Below are 16,652 nucleotides of genomic sequence, written 5' to 3'. Positions count from 1 at the left end.
GAGTGAGCCGGCACAGTGAAAACAGCGCAAGAAGTGAGGGAGCCGGGACAGTGAAAACCGCGCGGGAGCTGAGTGAGCCGAGACTCTGAAAACAGCGCGGGTGCTGAGTGAGCCGAGACTCTGAAAACAGCGCGGGAGGTGAGTGAGCCGGGACAGTGAAAACAGCGCAAGAGGTGAGGGAGCCGGGACAGTGAAAACAGCGCGGGAGCTGAGGGAGCCGGGACTTTGAAAACAGCGCAAGAGGTGAGGGAGCCGGCACAGTGAAAACAGCGCAAGAGGTGAGGGAGCCGGGACAGTGAAAACAGCACGGGAGCTGAGGGAGCAGGGACTTTGAAAACAGCGCGGGAGCTGAGTGAGCCGGGACTCTGAAAACAGCGCGGGAGCTGAGTGAACCGGGACTTTGAAAACAGCGCGGGAGCTGAGGGAGCCGGGACAGTGAAAACAGCGCGGGAGCTGAGTGAGCCGGTACTCTGAGAACAGCGCGGGAGCTGAGTGAGCCGGGACATTGAAAACAGCGCGGGAGCTGAGTGAGCCGGGACAGTGAAAACAGCGCGGGAGCTGAGGGAGCCGGGACTTTGAAAACAGCGCGGGAGGTGAGTGAGCCGGGACAGTGAAAACATCGCGGGAGCTGAGTGAGCCGGGACAGTGAAAACAGCGCGGGAACTGAGAGAGCCGGGACAGTGAAAACAGCGCGGGAGGTGAGTGAGCCGGGACTCTGAAAACAGCGCGGGAGGTGAGTGAGCCGGGACAGTGAAAACAGCGCAAGAGGTGAGGGAGCCGGGACAGTGAAAACAGCGCGGGAGCTGAGTGAACCGGGACTTTGAAAACAGCGCGGGAGGTGAGTTAGCCGGGACTCTGAAAACAGCGCGGGAGCTGAGGGAGCCGGGAGTTTGAAAACAGCGCGGGAGGTGAGTGAGCCGGGACTCTGAAAACAGCGCGGGAGCTGAGGGAGCCGGGACTTTGAAAACAGCACGGGAGCTGAGGGAGCCGGGACAGTGAAAACAGCGCGGGAGCTGAGGGAGCCGGGACTTTGAAAACAGCACGGGAGCTGAGGGAGCCGGGACAGTGAAAACAGCGCGGGAGCTGAGTGAGCCGGGACAGTGAAAACAGCGCGGGAGGAGAGAGAGCCGGGACAGTGAAAACAGCGCGAGTGGTGAGTGAGCCGGGACATTGAAAACAGCGCGGGAGGTGAGTGAGCCGGGACTCTGAAAACAGCGCGGGAACTGAGGGAGCCGGGACTTTGAAAACAGCGCGGGAGCTGAGTGAGCCGGGTCTCTGAAAACAGCGCGAGAGCTGAGTGAGCCGGGACAGTGAAAACAGCGCGGGAGGTGATTGAGCCGGGACTCTGAAAACAGCGCGGGAGGTGATTGAGCCGGGACTCTGAAAACAACGCGGGAGCTGAGTGAGCCGGGACAGTGAAAACAGCCCGGGAGCTGAGTGAGCCGGGACAGTGAAAACAGCGCGGGAGCTGAGGGAGCCGGGTCTTTGAAAACAGCGCAAGAGGTGAGGGAGCCGGGACTTTGAAAACAGCGCGGGAGCTGAGTGAGCCGGGACTCTGAAAACAGCGCGGGAGCTGAGGTAGCCGGGACTCTGAAAACAGCGCGGGAGGTGAGTGAGCCGGCACAGTGAAAACAGCGCAAGAAGTGAGGGAGCCGGGACAGTGAAAACCGCGCGGGAGCTGAGTGAGCCGAGACTCTGAAAACAGCGCGGGTGCTGAGTGAGCCGAGACTCTGAAAACAGCGCGGGAGGTGAGTGAGCCGGGACAGTGAAAACAGCGCAAGAGGTGAGGGAGCCGGGACAGTGAAAACAGCGCGGGAGCTGAGGGAGCCGGGACTTTGAAAACAGCGCAAGAGGTGAGGGAGCCGGCACAGTGAAAACAGCGCAAGAGGTGAGGGAGCCGGGACAGTGAAAACAGCACGGGAGCTGAGGGAGCAGGGACTTTGAAAACAGCGCGGGAGCTGAGTGAGCCGGGACTCTGAAAACAGCGCGGGAGCTGAGTGAACCGGGACTTTGAAAACAGCGCGGGAGCTGAGGGAGCCGGGACAGTGAAAACAGCGCGGGAGCTGAGTGAGCCGGTACTCTGAGAACAGCGCGGGAGCTGAGTGAGCCGGGACATTGAAAACAGCGCGGGAGCTGAGTGAGCCGGGACAGTGAAAACAGCGCGGGAGCTGAGGGAGCCGGGACTTTGAAAACAGCGCGGGAGGTGAGTGAGCCGGGACAGTGAAAACATCGCGGGAGCTGAGTGAGCCGGGACAGTGAAAACAGCGCGGGAACTGAGAGAGCCGGGACAGTGAAAACAGCGCGGGAGGTGAGTGAGCCGGGACTCTGAAAACAGCGCGGGAGGTGAGTGAGCCGGGACAGTGAAAACAGCGCAAGAGGTGAGGGAGCCGGGACAGTGAAAACAGCGCGGGAGCTGAGTGAACCGGGACTTTGAAATCAGCGCGGGAGGTGAGTGAGCCGGGACTCTGAAAACAGCGCGGGAGCTGAGGGAGCCGGGAGTTTGAAAACAGCGCGGGAGCTGAGTGAGCCGGGACTCTGAAAACAGCGCGGGAGCTGAGGGAGCCGGGACTTTGAAAACAGCACGGGAGCTGAGGGAGCCGGGACAGTGAAAACAGCGCGGGAGCTGAGGGAGCCGGGACTTTGAAAACAGCACGGGAGCTGAGGGAGCCGGGACAGTGAAAACAGCGCGGGAGCTGAGTGAGCCGGGACAGTGAAAACAGCGCGGGAGGAGAGAGAGCCGGGACAGTGAAAACAGCGCGAGTGGTGAGTGAGCCGGGACATTGAAAACAGCGCGGGAGGTGAGTGAGCCGGGACTCTGAAAACAGCGCGGGAACTGAGGGAGCCGGGACTTTGAAAACAGCGCGGGAGCTGAGTGAGCCGGGTCTCTGAAAACAGCGCGAGAGCTGAGTGAGCCGGGACAGTGAAAACAGCGCGGGAGGTGATTGAGCCGGGACTCTGAAAACAGCGCGGGAGGTGATTGAGCCGGGACTCTGAAAACAACGCGGGAGCTGAGTGAGCCGGGACAGTGAAAACAGCCCGGGAGCTGAGTGAGCCGGGACAGTGAAAACAGCGCGGGAGCTGAGGGAGCCGGGTCTTTGAAAACAGCGCAAGAGGTGAGGGAGCCGGGACTTTGAAAACAGCGCGGGAGCTGAGTGAGCCGGGACTCTGAAAACAGCGCGGGAGCTGAGGTAGCCGGGACTTTGAAAACAGCGCGGGAGCTGAGTGAGCCGGGACGGTGAAAACAGCCCGGGAGCTGAGTGAGCCGGGACAGTGAAAACAGCGCGGGAGCTGAGTGAGCCGGGACTTTGAAAACAGCGCGGGAGCTGAGTGAGCCGGGACTTTGAAAACAGCGCGGGAGGAGAGAGAACCGGGACATTGAAAACAGCGCGAGAGGTGAGTGAGCCGGGACTCTGAAAACAGCACGGGAGCTGAGTGAGCCGGGACTCTGAAAACAGCGCGGGAGCTGCGAGTCGGAGCTGAGATTTTAAAAGATCGCGGCCTAGCTTCGGGAGCCATTCGGAGGAGGAGGAGCAGTCTCTGTCAGGGAGAGAACCTGAGAGCATCTAAGACCCTCAGAAGGTAAGTAAGTAAGTGATTTTTACTCATTTTTACTTTTATTACCTTTTCAAATTGTGTGTGTTGGGGGGGGGGGGAAACTGAAGTGACATCACAGGAAAGCTGTGACCTGTGCGGATGGTTGGGAATCTACACTAAATTAAAAAAATTAAGCATTGGGAACAAATTAAACATAATTTTCTTAATTATAATTTAGAGGGGTATCTAAGCCAGAGATCGGAGAGTACTATATTTAGCTTTCGCATTTCTATTAGAAATCTAGTGCTAGGAAACAGATAGTTAACAGTAACTTTGAAATTGTTTTAAAAAATATATTTTATAAAAAAAATTTTAATTTTAATTTTACTTAATTGACGCAATGTCAGTTAGAGGGTTGCAGTGCTCTGACTGTGAGATGTGGCAGGTCCGGGAGGCTTCCAGCGTCCCGGATGGCTTCATCTGCAGAAAGTGCACCCAACTGGAGCTGCTCACAGACCGCATGGTTCGGTTGGAGCAGCAATTGGATGCACTTAGGAGCATGCAGGTGGCGGAAAGCGTCATAGATCGCAGTTATGTAAATGTGGTCACACCCAAGGTGCAGGCAGAGAAATGGGTGACCACCAGAAAGGGCAGGCAGTCAGTGCAGGTATCCCCTGTGGTTGTCCCCCTCTCGAACAGGTATACCCCTTTGGATACTGTCGGGGGGGATAGCCTATCAGGGGAAAACAGCAGCAGCCAGAGCAGTGGCACCACGGCTGGCTCTGATGTTCAGAAGGGCGGGTCAAAGCGCAGAAGAGTAATAGTTATAGGGGACTCTATAGTCAGGGGCACAGATAGGTGCTTCTGTGGACGTGAAAGAGACTCCAGGATGGTATGTTGCCTCCCTGGTGCCAGGGTCCAGGATGTCTCCGAACGGGTAGAGGATCCTGAAGGGGGAGGGCAAACAGGCAGAGGGCTTTGTACATATTGGTACTAACGACATAGGCAGGAAGGGGCGTGAGGTCCTGCAGCAGGAGTTCAGGGAGCTAGGCAGAAAGTTAAAAGACAGGACCTCGAGGGTTGTAATCTCGGGATTACTCCCTGTGCCACGTGCCAGTGAGGCTAGAAATAGGAAGATAGAGCAGCTAAACACATGGCTAAACAGCTGGTGTAGGAGGGAGGGTTTCCGTTATCTGGACCACTGGGAGCTCTTCCAGGGCAGGTGTGACCTATATAAGAGGACGGGTTGCATCTAAACCGGAGATGCATAAATATCCTGGCCGCAGGTTTGCTCGTGTCACACGGGAGGGTTTAAACTAGTATGGCAGGGGGGTGGGCACGGGAGCAATAGGTCAGAAGGTGAGAGCATTGAGGGAGAACTAGGGAATAGGGACAGTGGGGCTCTGAGGCAGAGCAGACAGGGAGAAGTTGCTGAACACAGCGGGTCTGGTGGCCTGAATTGCATATGTTTTAATGCAAGAAGTATTACGGGTAAGGCAGATAAACTTAGAGCTTGGATTAGTACTTGGAACTATGATGTTGTTGCCATTACAGAGACCTGGTTGAGGGAAGGGCAGGATTGGCAGCTAAACGTTCCAGGATTTAGATGTTTCAGGCAGGATAGAGGGGGATGTAAAAGGGGAGGCGGAGTTGCGCTACTGGTTCGGGAGAATATCACAGCTGTACTGCGGGAGGACAGTGAGGCTATATGGGTAGAGATCAGGAATAAGAAGGGTGCAGTCACAATGTTGGGGGTTTACTACAGGCCTCCCAACAGCCAGCGGGAGATAGAGGAGCAGATAGGTAGACAGATTTTGGAAAAGAGTAAAAACAACAGGGTTGTGGTGATGGGAGACTTCAACTTCCCCAATATTGACTGGGACTCACTTAGAGCCAGGGGCTTAGACGGGGCGGATTTTGTAAGGAGCATCCAGGAGGGCTTCTTAAAACAATATGTAGACAGTCCAACTAGGGAAGGGGCGGTACTGGACCTGGTATTGGGGAATGAGCCCAGCCAGGTGGTAGATGTTTCAGTAGGGGAGCATTTCGGTAACAGTGACCACAATTCAGTAAGTTTTAAAGTACTGGTGGACAAGGATAAGAGTGGTCCTAGGGCGAATGTGCTAAATTGGGGGAAGGCAAATTATAACAATATTAGTCGGGAACTGAAGAACCTAGATTGGGGGCGGATGTTTGAGGGCAAATCAACATCTGACATGTGGGAGGCTTTCAAGTGTCAGCTGAAAGGAATTCAGGACCGGCATGTTCCTGTGAGGAAGAAGGATAAATACGGCAATTTTCGGGAACCTTGGATAACGAGAGATATTGTAGGCCTCGTCAAAAAGAAAAAGGAGGCATTTGTCAGGGCTAAAAGGCTGGGAACAGACGAAGCCTGCGTGGAATATAAGGAAAGTAGGAAGGAACTTAAGCAAGGAGTCAGGAGGGCTAGAAGGGGTCATGAAAAGTAATTGGCAAATAGGGTTAAGGAAAATCCCAAGGCTTTTTACACGTACATAAAAAGCAAGAGGGTAGCCAGGGAAAGGGTTGGCCCACTGAAGGATAGGCAAGGGAATCTATGTGTGGAGTCAGAAGAAATGGGCGAGGTACTAAATGAATACTTTGCATCAGTATTCACCAAAGAGAAGAAATTGGTAGATGTTGAGTCTGGAGAAGGGTGTGTAGATAGCCTGGGTCACATTGAGATCCAAAAAGACGAGGTGTTGGGTGTCTTAAAAAATATTAAGGTAGATAAGTCCCCAGGGCCTGATGGGATCTACCCCAGAATACTGAAGGAGGCTGGAGAGGAAACTGCTGAGGCCTTGACAGAAATCTTTGGATCCTCATTGTCTTCAGGGGATGTCCCGGAGGACTGGAGAATAGCCAATGTTGTTCCTCTGTTTAAGAAGGGTAGCAAGGATAATCCAGGGAACTACAGGCCGGTGAGCCTTACTTCAGTGGTAGGGAAATTACTGGAGAGAATTCTTCGAGACAGGATCTACTCCCATTTTGAAGCAAATGGACGTATTAGTGAGAGGCAGCACGGTTTTGTGAAGGGAAGGTCGTGTCTCACTAACTTGATAGAGTTTTTCAAAGCGGTCACGAAGATGATTGATGCGGGTAGGGCAGTGGATGTTGTCTATATGGACTTCAGTAAGGCCTTTGACAAGGTCCCTCATGGTAGACTAGTACAAAAGGTGAAGTCACACGGGATCAGGGGTGAGCTGGCAAGGTGGATACAGAACTGGCTAGGTCATAGAAGGCAGAGAGTAGCAATGGAAGGATACTTTTCTAATTGGAGGGCTGTGACGAGTGGTGTTCGACAGGGATCAGTGCTGGGACCTTTGCTCTTTGTAGTATATATAAATGATTTGGAGGAAAATGTAACTGGTCTGATTAGTAAGTTTGCAGACAACACAAAGGTTGGTGGAATTGCGGATAGCGATGAGGACTGTCAGAGGATACAGCAGGATTTAGATTGTTTGGAGACTTGGGCGGAGAGATGGCAGATGGAGTTTAATCCGGACAATTGTGAGGTAATGCATTTTGGAAGGTCTAATGCAGGTAGGGAATATAGAGTGAATGGTAGAACCCTCAAGAGTATTGAAAGTCAAAGAGATCTAGGAGTACAGGTCCACAGGTCATTGAAAGGGGCAACACAGGTGGAGAAGGTAGTCAAGAAGGCATACGGCATGCTTGCCTTCATTGGCCGGGGCATTGAGTATAAGAATTGGCAAGTCATGTTGCAGCTGTATAGAATCTTAGTTAGGCCACACTTGGAGTATAGTGTTCAATTCTGGTCGCCACACTACCAGAAGGATGTGGAGGCTTTAGAGAGGGTGCAGAAGAGATTTACCGGAATGTTGCCTGGTATGGGTGGCATTAGCTATGAGGAGCGGTTGAATAAACTCGGTTTGTTCTCACTGAAACGAAGGAGGTTGAGGGGAGACCTGATAGAGGTCTACAAAATTATGAGGGGCATAGACAGAGTGGATAGTCAGAGGCTTTTCCCCAGGGTAGAGGGGTCAATTACTAGGGGGCATAGGTTTAAGGTGAGAGGGGCAAGGTTTAGAGTTGATGTACAAGGCAAGTTTTTTACGCAGAGGGTAGTGTGTGCCTGGAACTCGCTACCGGAGGAGGTGGTGGAAGCAGGGACGATAGTGACATTTAAGGGGCATCTTGACAAATACATGAATAGGATGGGAATAGAGGGATACGGACCCAGGAAGTGTAGAAGATTGTAGTTTAGTCGGGCAGCATGGTCGGCACGGGCTTGGTGGGCCGAAGGGCCTGTTCCTGTGCTGTACATTTCTTTGTTCTTTGTTCTTTGATACATCTGACCCAATCAGCAGACCAATGTGCATCACAGATCAGAGGAATGATGGAAAAATGGGACTTGATAATGTGGCAAATAAACAAGATGTGGAGAAGCCGGTGTTGGACTGGGGTCAGCACAGTAAGAAGTCTTACAACACCAGGTTAAAGTCCAATAGGTTTGTTTCGATATCACTAGCTTTCGGAACGCTGCTCCTTCCTCAGGTGAATGAAGAGGTATGTTCCAGAAACATATATATAGACAAATTCAAAGATGCCAGACAATGCTTGGATTGCGAGCATATATATGTTTCTGGAACGTACCTCTTCATTCACCCGAGGAAGGAGCAGCGCTCCGAAAGCTAGTGATATCAAAACAAACCTACTGGACTTTAATCTGGTGTTGTAAGACTTCTTATTGCGCAAATAAACAATACCATGGACTGCCCACAACTGTGCTGTCATTTCTATATAATTCTATGCAATACAGTAGTTCTGCTGCTCCAGGAACTTCAGGTTCCATAGGGATTGTGCCTTTGCCGGTGGTTCCTCCGGACTCCCACTGGTAGTTTTGGTGTTAATTACTTTGAACGTCCTTTCATGCTATGAAAGTAACTTTTTAAATGTTTATTGGATGCACCACTGGCTGGGTCAGCAGTTATTGCCCATTCCTAATTGTCCCTTGAACTGAGTGGTTTGCTGGGCCATATAAGAGTCAACCATATTGCTGTGGATCTGGAGTCACATGTGGACCAGACCAGGTAAGGATGGCAGATTTCCTCCCCTAAAGGAATTAGGGAACCAGGGAACCAGATAAAGTTTTATGGCAATGGTTTCATTTTTAATTCCAGATTTTTATTGAATTTGAATTTCACCATCTGCCATGCTGTGGGATTCTATCCTAGTCTCTGGATTACTAGTCCAGTGACAATAGTACGACACCAACACCTCCCACTGATGCTGGAAGTGTCAACTTGAATGGTTTATTAAAACGGTGGTAGCCAAGCTCACTTATATGTTCCAATTCATCTATTCAATTTAAGTTGACAAGCTTTGGATACAAATGTGTTACAGTTCTGCTTTCAGGACTTGGGTCTGCCCATCCCTCTGAATTTGCGTCAGCTCTAACCTATTTCTGTGAATCATTTCCAATGTACGGTGGTCTCCCCACAGGACTTCTGTTACCATTGACCGAAGGGAAATGACATATTCAATATAAGCAGCATTATCCTTAAAATGGTAGGAGCCTTACAGGTGCCAACAAAGACCAAGGATTACACAGGAAGAAGTCTTGCAACACCAGGTTAAAGTCCAACAGGTTTGTTTCAAACACTAGCTTTCGGAGCACTGCTCCTTCCTCAGGTGATTCCTTCTTACTGTGCTCACCCCAGTCCAACGCCGGCATCTCCACATCAAAGATTACACAGGTATGGTATTAACATCGCCGTAAGGAGTGAGGGGAAGTTGTCACAAAGCTCTCTTCCTGCATGGAGAGAACTCTTAGCCATTTGGCCGACAAACACCTCTCAGGAACCAACAGGGAAAGGGCAGGCCAATGAGAGACCAATTGAAGTATCTGCTCCCCCTCCACAGAGTGCCATTTACATTTGCTTGGCTCCATCCATTTTCCTTTCCCTCGCTCCCTCAACAAGCTGAGAAATGGGATTGAACAACCCAAAATCACATTTTTTTCAACTAGAGTAAGACCCCATTATAGAATGCATGTATGAAATACAGAGTTAACAGAAAAATGATGACTCAAAGCTGACTGCATGTAAATCATTGGCGTAGAGGATGCTAATAGCATTCAAAGTGAAATGAAATGGAATGAAAATGAAAATCGCTTATTGTCACAAGTAGGCTTCAAATGAAGTTACTGCTAAAAGCTCCTAGTCACCACATTCCGGCACCTGTTCGGGGAAGTTGGTATGGGAACAATTTCAGGTGATGGGTTGACTATGACAGATGGATTTTGTAATTAAGTGTAATACTTCAAGTTGGAAAAGGAAATGGTAAGACATGGCTACAAAACATATGAATTTTTTTTTACAAAAGTGAAAAAGAAAAGAGCTTTGGGTAAAAACACTTGTAAAAACACTGGAATTTACACCCTGACAAGAATTTTTATGATGGGCGCCAGAAAAATGATTAATCCTTCACTTACCTTCTTGTCAAGAAACCATCTGCAGTCTGCCATCGAGTTTATACCGAGAGGACAGTGATGTCTAAATTTGTTTCGCATCAATTTTGTTTGGATTAATTAAAAATTTAATTACCAACCTCCCATCCAATTACCATAAGAGAAAGAACAATACAGCACAAGAACTGGCCCTTCGGCCCTCCAAGCCTGTGCCGATCATGGTGCCTACCTAAACTAAAACCGTATGCACTTACAGAGTCCGTATCCTTCCATTCCCACCCTCGTCATATATTTGTCTAGATGCCCTTCAATGCCCCGATCGTACATGTCCCACCACCTCCCCAGGCAGCGTGTTCCATATATTTACCAACCTCTGTGTAAAAACCTTTCCTCGCACATCTGTTCTAAACTTTTCCCCACGCAATTAAACCTATGTTCCCTAGTACTTGACGCTCCTACCCTAGAAAAGACCATCTGACTATCTACTCTGTCCATGCCACTCATAATCTTGTAGACTTCTATCAGGTCACCTCTCAACCTCGGTCATTCCAGTGAGAAGATACTGAATTTATCTAACCTCTCCTCATAGCTAATGCCCTCCATACCAGGCAACATCCTAGTAAACTGCTTCTGTACCCTCTCCAAAGCATCCACATCCTTATGGTAGTGTGGTGGCCATAATTGTGCACAATATTCCAAATGAGGCCTAATTAAGGTCCTGTACAGCTGCAACATGACTTGCCAATTTTTATATTCAATGCCCCTACGGATGAAGGCCAGCATGCCGTATGACTTCTTTACCACCTCATCCACATACATTGCCACTTTCAGTGATCGGTGGACATGCCCGCCCAGATCTCTCTGCCGGTCAATACTCGCAAGAGTTCTTCCATTTATTGTGTAATTCCTACAAGCATTGGACCTTCCAAAGTGCATTACCTCATGCTTGTCCGGATTAAACTCCATCTGCCATTTCTCTGCCAAAGACTCCAATCAGTTTATATCCTGCTGTATCCTCTTACAATCCTCTTCACTCTCCATAACTCCACCAATTTTTGTGTCGTCTGCGAACTCATCAATCAGACCAGCTACATTTTCTTCCATATCATTAACATACAGCACAAACAACAAAGGCCCCAGAACTGATCCCTGTGGAACGCCGCTAGTCACAGCCTTCTATTCAGAAAAGCACCCTTCTACTGCTACCCTCTGCCGTCTGTGCCCAAGCCAGTTCTGTATCCAACCGGCTAGCTCTCCTCTGATCCCATGTGACTTCACCTTTTGTACTAGTCTACCATGAGGTACCTTGTCGAAGGCTTTAATGAGTGAATGAATTTAATGAGTGAATGAAGAGTGAATGAATTAACCTTTCCTTATAGCAGATTAAACCAGACAACAAATGTTTGAACTTAATTGTTTCTTACCCTTGAATTTGGCAGAATTTAAAACTTAAATTTTGACTATACAAATAACTTGTACGCTATATGCGGATGACCTGTTGCTGTACGTGGCGGACCCAATGGAGGGGATGGTGGAGGTCATGCAGACTCTAAGGGAGTTTGGGGAGTTTTCGGGCTATAAGCTCAATGTAGGGAAGAGTGAGCTCTTCGTATTACAGGCAGGGGACCAAGAAAGAGGGATAGGGGACCTACCGCTGAGGAGGGCGGAGGGGAGCTTTCGGTATCTGGGGATCCAGATAGCCAGGAGTTGGGGGGCCCTACATAAACTGAACCTGACGAGATTGGTGGAGCAAATGGAGGGGACTTCAAAAGATGGGACATGTTACAGCTCTCGCTGGCGGGTAGCGTGCAGTCCGTCAAAATGGTGGTCCTCCCGAGGTTTTTGTTTGTGTTTCAGTGCCTCCCCATCGTGATCACCAAGGCCTTTTTTAAGAGAGTAGTAGGAGTATTATGGGGTTTGTATGGGCGAATAAGACCCCGAGGGTAAGGAGAGGGTTCCTGGAACGCAGTAGGGACTGAGGAGGGTTGGCGCTGGCAAATCTAGGGAGCTAATACTGGGCAGCAAATGTGGCGATGATCCGCAAGTGGGTTATGGAGGGAGAGGGGGCGGCATGGAAGAGGATGGAGATGGCGGCCTGTAAAGGAACGAGCCTGGGGGTGTTGGTGACGGCACCGCTGCCGCTCTCGCCGACAAAGTATACCACGAGCCCGGTGGTGACGGCAACGTTAAGAATCTGGGGCCAGTGGAGACGGCACCGGGGCTCAATGGGAGCATCGGTATGGTCCCCGATCAGAGGTAACCACCGGTTTGTTCCGGGGAAGATGGACGGGGGGTTCCAGACCTGGCATCGGGCGGGGATTAGAAGAATGGAGGACCTGTTCATTGACGGGACGTTTGCGAGCTTAGGGGCACTGGAGGAGAAGTTAGAGTTACCCCCGGGAAATGCCTTTAGATATATGCAGGTGAGGGCTTTTATGAGGAGACAGGTGTGGGAATTCCCATTGCTCCCGGCACAAGAAATTCAAGCCAGGATGATCTCGGGTGCATGGGTCAGGGAGGACAAGGTGTCGGCAATACACCAGGAGATGAAAGAAGAGGGGGAAGGGCTGGTAGAAGAGTTGAAGGGTAAATGGGAGGAGGAGCTGGGGGAGGAGATCGAGGAAGGTCTGTGGGCTGAGGCCCTGGGTAGGGTTAATTCCTCCTCCTCGTGTGCCAGGCTCAGCCTGATACAATTTAAGGTGGTTCACAGAGCTCACTTGACGGGGGCGAGGTTGAGCAGGTTCTTTGGGGTAGAGGACAGATGTGGCAGGTGCTCAGGGAGCCCGGTGAACCATGTCCATATGTTTTGGTCATGCCCGGCACTGGAGGGGTTCTGGAGAGGAGTGGCGGGAGCAATATCTCAGGTGGTGAAAGTCCGGGTCAAGCCAAGCTAGGGGCTAGCAATATTCGGAGTAGTGGACGAACCGGGAGTGCAGGAGGCGAAAGAGGCCGGTATTCTGGCCTTTGCGTCCCTAGTAGCCCGGCGAAGGATCTTGCTAATGTGGAAGGAGGCGAAGCCCCCCCAGCATGGAGGCCTGGATAAACGATATGGCTGGGTTCATAAAATTGGAGAGGATTAAGTTCGCCTTGAGAGGGTCTGCGCAGGGGTTCTACAGGCGGTGGCAACCGTTCCTAGACTATCTCGCGGAGCGTTAGAGGATGGTCGGTCAGCAGCAGCAGCAACCTGGGAGGGGGGGGCGGGGAACACGTCCGGGGAGGGGAGGGTGGAAGGGGGGCTGCCTGGGGGGGTGGATGAGCAAGAGATAACATGAAGAGTCGGGGAAACTGGCACGTACGGGAGAGAGCCAGTGTACAAAGCTATGTAAATATACTATTTTGCCATGTATATATCTTGCTCCGCGCGATTTCTTGTTTCTTTTTTTTTTGTTACGGGGTGGGGGGAGGGGTGGTTATTGTTTGTAAGGGAGAAAAATTGTGTTAAAAACTTTAATAAATATATATATTTTTTAAAAATAACTTGTAGATAGAAACAGATAACAATGGTTATAAAGACAAATGAGCAATTTCACAATAATTCAGTGCTTTTGAGTAATGTAGAGTTAAAATCAGTGTCTGAAACTGATATAAATTGATGAGATCAATTTAGTGTTAAAGTCCTTTGATGGCTAACATGTTAACAGCATTGGATAAGGTCTGCCGAATAGATTAAAGTTTAACAATGTTCCCAGAATTCATATGATCTCATCCTTAAAAGTTGGCATGGGTGAACTGATTGCCTCACCTCCCTCTGAGAGGATGACGTGAGTCTCCTGAGAGATCAGAGCGATGTCTCATAGCTTCATCTCAAGAATAGTTTGATTCTCACCTCCCTTGATATATTGTAGATATATTTGTATTAATGACACAAGTATATTATATACTTGTATCTAGTTGGTACGGCTATATTAAAAAAACTTGTACCTGTTGTTACAACCAGGTGAGGAGAAGCGAATAGGCTCCCCCCTATTCTGAAACAACCCATAAACTATTGACTGACTTAACAGAAATGAACTTAAGAGTTAAATAAATGAAGACTTGCCAGTTACACAAATCAGCTGCTTTCCTTTACGATGACTGCCCTTAATGTTATAAGGAGTTAATTGAAATGATTTATTTAACCCTAATTACTGAAAAGAGAGATATGTTGCTGATGTTTTTCATTCTGCACTCATTAGGTCAAATGCAAGGATGCCAAATTTCAAATTAATGGGTATGATTCTGTGATTCGGCAGCACTTGCTGAACAATCCTGAATATGCTAACAGCTTCACTGCCAATCAATTTGAGGTAAGCAGTCAAGCTAATAACATGGCTCAGTTATGCTTGCTAGAAGCAGCATATATTCAGACACAGAAACCCAGGGCACGATTCTCCACTCCCGTGCCGGTTGGGAGAATCGCCTGGCCGCCAAAATCTTCCGCGACGCCGGTCCGACGCCCTCCCACGATTCACCCAAGCGGCGGGAACGGCCCTGTCGAGTTCCGCGGGCCGCAGGCTGGAGACTCGCCCGAGACACCCAAAATGGCGATTCTCCGGCACCCCTGCTATTCTTAGGCCCGGATGGGCCGAGCGGCCAGCCCAAAACGACGGGTTCCCCCGGCGCCGTCCACACCTGGTCGCTGCCATCGGGAACAGCACGGGAACGCTGGGGGGCGGCCTGCGGGGGGGGAGGGGGAAGGGGGATCCTGCACCGGGGGGTACCTCAAATGTGGGGTGGCCCGCGATCGGTGCCCACCGATCGTCGGGCCATCCTCTCTGAAGGAGGACCTCCTTTCTTCCGCAGCCCCGCAAGATCTGTCTGCCATCTTCTTGCGGAGCGGATTCGTAGAGGACGGCAACCACGCATGGCGGCGCCGGCCGCGTCATGCATGCGGCGCCGCCTTTACGCGGCGACAAGGCCTGGCGCGTGTAAATGACGCGGCCCCGCTCCTAGCCCATTATCGGGCCCTGAATCGGTCGGGATAGGGGCCGTTGCACGACGTCGTGAACCTCAACGGCATTCACAACGGCGTGGGCACTTCGGCGCGGGAGTGGAGAATCCCGCCCCCATTCTTTTCAAATAAAAGGAATATGTTCAGGCCTGGGACCTTTTATTGAATTACCCAGGAATTTTGGGGGCCCATAGCTTCCTGTTGCTTTCTCCATGGCAATGCCTCAGCCAGCCAGAGTCAACGTGCTAACCAATCAGCACCCTGTGCTCCTTTAGTATGAACTGTGATTGTTTAAAATTTGGCATTCTTGCATTTATCCTGCTAAGCGGAAGATAAAAAAAGTTGGCAAAATATCTCCCATTTCAGCAATATTCTACTTGCTTATTTTGTCTGAGTCTTTAAGATTTTAATTTACTAGAAACACATTAATGACACAAATTTTTTCAAATTTAATTTTAACTTTATTCCCTGAATTGATTAATTAATTGAACATGATTGGAATGATATAATCAATTATCAAGATAACAGCGAATTAAGTGAAGCAAAAATATAACTTCAAATTAAATCAGAAATGCAGAACCGGAGGTCATAAATGCAAAATAGATTTTAAACATCAGTAAATTCAAAAGAGGTGGGTCAGGGTGGCCGAGCAGTCTAAGGCGCTGCGTTCAGGTCGCAGTCTCCTCTGGAGGCATGGGTTCAAATCCCACTCCTGACATTGGTTTGGGGCGGCACGGTAGCACAGGGAGCAGCACAGTAGCACAGTGGTTAACACAGTTGCTACACAGCGCAAGGGACACGGGTTCAAATCCCGGCTTGGGTAATTGTCTGTGCGGATCTGCACGTTCTCCCTGTGTCTGTGTGGGTTCCTCCGGTTTCCTCCCGCGAGTCCCGAAAAACGTGCTTGTTAGGTGAATTGGACATTCTGAATTCTCCCTCAGTGTACCCGAACAAGCGCCGGAGTGTGGCGACTAGGGAATTTTCTTCATTGCAGTGTTAATGTAAGCATACCTGTGACATTAATAAAGATTATGATTATTACTTTATTTACTCAAGGGTTGAGAAATGTTTGGCGCAATCTGCTGGATGAAGTGGTAAGGACAACATATTGGAGATGATGGGATGCAGTTTTATGATATAATGAGGGTGTTAGCTATTGATTTGGCAAGTACACACTTCACTTTGGAAGCTTCAAAAAACAGACTGACATAGGAGTGACATTTTGTCTGCAGAACCGCCAATTTCTGTTCTTCCCTTTTGTGTCTATTTTCTGTTCTTGTCCTTGAGTGTTCTTACTTTTTTCTATATTTAGAACAATGAGGATGACAGATAACGTGGACAGGAGCAGATTTCTTAAATTGTGATTGCGGAACTAAAGGATGAATACAAAATGATCACCTTATAAAATGAGACTGGACATTTTTTCTGCAATGCACATGATAAAACCGACTCCAGAGCAGTTGGAGGTTTTGATAAATTTCACAAAAAAGTCATTGAATACATATATTTAAGAACAAGGTAATTTGGATAAAATAACAAGGAAGGGCAAGTGGTTGTTTTACTACTGGACCTATGAACCTCCCGTCTATGGAATGCTGAAATGTGTAAGGAGAGTTAATGCCTTGCAAATTTGCTTCCATGTCTTTGAAGATTGAAGAAAAATGTCAAAGTTATATTTTCTTAGAAGTTCACTTTTGCTTGTTACTCTTTGCAGGAACTGTTTTAGGGGAAATTATA

At 49.5% G+C, this 16,652-nt stretch overlaps 1 non-coding gene across 1 annotated transcript; it reads left to right on the top strand.

Moving 5' to 3' along the window:
- Window positions 1-15,550: 15,550 nt before the first annotated feature.
- Window positions 15,551-15,633, top strand: trnal-cag (transfer RNA leucine (anticodon CAG)). The gene has a single exon. It is a non-coding gene; the product is annotated as a tRNA-Leu (tRNA).
- Window positions 15,634-16,652: the final 1,019 nt, after the last annotated feature.

The sequence above is a fragment of the Scyliorhinus torazame genome, chromosome 6 (assembly GCF_047496885.1).
Source record: "Scyliorhinus torazame isolate Kashiwa2021f chromosome 6, sScyTor2.1, whole genome shotgun sequence".
In the NCBI taxonomy this organism is placed as follows: Eukaryota; Metazoa; Chordata; class Chondrichthyes; order Carcharhiniformes; family Scyliorhinidae; genus Scyliorhinus; species Scyliorhinus torazame.
Note: the sequence above shows the minus strand (reverse complement) of the source record. Positions and strands in the feature narration are given on the sequence as shown.